The sequence below is a fragment of the Colobus angolensis genome, unplaced genomic scaffold, assembly GCF_000951035.1.
Source record: "Colobus angolensis palliatus isolate OR3802 unplaced genomic scaffold, Cang.pa_1.0 Scaffold169, whole genome shotgun sequence".
NCBI classification, from domain to species: Eukaryota; Metazoa; Chordata; class Mammalia; order Primates; family Cercopithecidae; genus Colobus; species Colobus angolensis.
Genome location: NW_012114810.1, coordinates 425,583 through 428,965, shown reverse-complemented (window position 1 = coordinate 428,965; position 3,383 = coordinate 425,583).

Sequence of the window (3,383 nt, the reverse complement as noted above, 5' to 3'; positions counted from 1 at the left end):
GTGATCTTGGCTCACTGCAACCTCTGCCTCCTAGGTTCAAGTGATTCTTCTGCCTCAGCCTCCCAAGTAGCTGGAACTACAGGCATGTGCCACCATGCCTGGCTAATTTTTGCATCTTTAGTAGAGACAGGGTTTCACCATATTGGCCAGGCTGGTCTCGAACCCCTGACCTCAGGATCCACCTGCCTCAGCCTCCCAAAGTGCTGGGATTACAGGTGTGAGCCACTGCACCCAGCCTATTTTATTTTTTTTAAATAGAGATGGGGTCTTGCCATGTTGCCCAGGCTGGTCTCATCTCCTAGGTTCAAGCGATTCTCCTGCCTAGGCCTTCCAAAGTGTTGGGATTACCAGTGTGAGCCGTTGCACCTGGTCCCCAGACTGTTTTTCATAGTGCTTATACAGTTTTTCTTTCCCATCAGCAATGTATGAGTTCCAATCGTCCTCATCTTTGTAAGCACTTGATACTGTCCGTTTAAAAAAAAAAAAGTATGGCTGGACACAGTGGCTCACGCCTGTAATCCCAGCACTTCGGGAGGCCAAGGTGGGCGCATCACGAGGTCCGGAGTTTGAGACCAGCCTGGCCAACATGGCAAAACCCTGTCTTTACTAAAAGTACAAAAATTAGCTGAGTGTGGTGGCAGGGGCCTGTAATCCCAGCTACTCTAGAGGATGAGGAGGAGACTGTCTTGAACCCGGGAGGTGGAGGTTGCAGTGAGCCAAGATCATGCCATTGCACTCCAGCCTGAGTGACAAGAGCAAGACACCATCTCAAAAAAAAAAAAAAAAAAAAGTAGCTATTCTTTTAGGTGTATAATGGTGTCTCATTTTGGTTTTAATTTAGGATATTAACTTTTTAAAGGGTTTTTGCTATATTACCATATTGCCTTCCATAAAGGTTATACTCCTCCAGTGGTGTTTATACAAGCTGTTACTCTTTTCTTCTTTGGGGAGATAAACAAAGGACTCTACAATTGGTGTTTCACACTAGGCAAAAATATTTTTCTTTCCCTTGTGACCTTTTAGCTATCACACAGAAATAAAATTCACTTGTAACATGGTTAAATTTCTGTACAGTGAATATCATCCTCTCATGGACTTGCAGAATAAAATGAGAGATATGTTCATTTGGAGGAAATTTTGGCTTAAAGATAAGTCAAGGCTACATTAGTGAGTGTAGCAAGCTCTTCAAAGACACATATTGAGAGTAAACCCATTATTTCATGAGAAAGTATAACACTAAAATAATATATACTGATGCAAAATACTGTTTGTTGAAATAGCTCAAATAATTAAGCAGGAGAAAAATCACAATTAAATAGATCGATTGCACCAAATAGTCATCCAGCTTCTATCAAATTTCAGTATATTTCAGTAGAATTACATTCAACTCTGATTACTTAGATTTTGTTTTTGGTGTTTTGTGGAAGCAATTGGCTTGATCGAGCTAAAATTAAATGGAAACACAAATACAACATTGGCAAAAAAAACTAAACTGTATCAATAAATAAACAGAGAAATATACCTATTGAAACATGACAGAAGAGTATAGCAAGGTCCTGTCAACAGATATTGTACATTGAATAAGTTTGAATTTGGCATGCTAAATTTCTATATAACAAGATATAGCCAGGTGTAGTGGCTCACACCTATAGCCTCAACACGTCAGGAGGCTGAGGTGGGAGCATAGCTTGAGCCCAAGGAATTTGAGGCTGTAGTGAGCCATGATCGCACTACTGCACCCTAACCTGGGTGACAGAGCAAGAAAGACCCTGTCTCTAAACCCAAAAAAACAAATCAAACAAAAACAAAAAAAGTAAACAAACAATATACCTACATTCTTATCTTTCACCACAGAATAAAAAAAGTTGATATCAGTTTAAAGACTGCTGGTCCACTCAATATGTTTCATTGTGTTTGTGGAAGGTCCACAAGTCAGTGGTTAGCTACTTCACTTATTATTGTTATTATTTTTTGAGACGGAGTCTTGCTCTGTTGCCCAGGCTGGAGTCCAGTGGCGTGATCTCAGCTCACTGCAACCTTCCCCTCCCGGGTTCAAGTGATTCTCCTGCTTTAGCCTCCCAAGCAGGTGGAATTACTGGCTCCCCCAACCAAGACCAACTAATTTTTGTATTTTCAGTAGGGATAGGGTTTTGCCATGTTGGCCAGGTGGTCTCAAACTCCTGACCTCAGGTGATCCACCCACCTCGGCCTCAGAAAGTGCTGGGATTACAGGTGTGAGCCACTGTGCATGGCCTATTTTTAAATTTAATTTTTATTTTTATCAAAGTAGAACAAGTACATAGTTTAAAAAGTCAAATAGATCAACATAGGTTATAATTAAACATTCTATTCTTCCCACATCTAATTCTTACTTCCCAGAGATAATTGCTGCAACTTTTTAACTTCCTCCTAGTATTCACCTCAAATTTCCGAAAACATGTTTATACTGCTATGTCTTGATTATTTAAAGTTTTAGGTATTTGTGAAAGCTAAAGCAATTCCATTTTGGATGCTAATCCACCATGTTGGCTTCTGATTAACCCCAGTTCTGCGAAGGCCTCTAAGATTTTAAGTTTACCTATTGTTCCTGGTGTAAGAGAAGGTATTACCACACATTCTGCCCTTGGCTCAAACAACCTTGATGTTATCATATCTATACATCCCTTCGGAACCACCCTTTCCCTGCAGTATAGAAGCCCCAGGTCTGGGGGTAATGGAGCAGGAAACCACCATCTCATCTCACTATTGCCCAAGACACACACATAGCCTCTGTTCATAAGTCTCCATTAAATGTTTATTTCTAAGAAACTGGACTTGTCAGCCTCTTTCTTTGGCCTCTCAGCTTCCTTGGACTTTTGGAACGGGTTTGCATAGGCCCGCCCACTGCCACAGTATTATCTATTAACTTCCAACCATAAAAGATGAGGAGTTACTTCTTTTACATAATACTTCCTTCCCAAAACACACTTCTCCTGCCCCCAGCCCCTTGGAAATAACTATTATATCATACTATTAGTTAAATTAACATTTAAGTTATCATCAATATTTACTCACAGTTTAGCCAAGAAGTGTATTATGTTTCCTTTCTTGTATAACTTTTAATTTTCTTCAAATTAATAATGGCCTTATTTTTTCTTTTGTTTTAGTTTTCTAGTTGCTTATTCATCTCCAAATTCACTGTTGCAAATCTAACTCTTATTTCATTATGTTCCAACATGTCAGATATTCATTCTGTCTTAACATTTTTTGTTTGTTTGTTTGTTTGTTTTTTGTTTGTTTGTGTGTTTTTTTTTGTTTTTTTTTTGAGACGGAGTCTCGCTCTGTCGCTGGGCTGGAGTGCAGTGGCCGGATCTCAGCTCACTGCAAGCTCCGCCTCCTGGGTT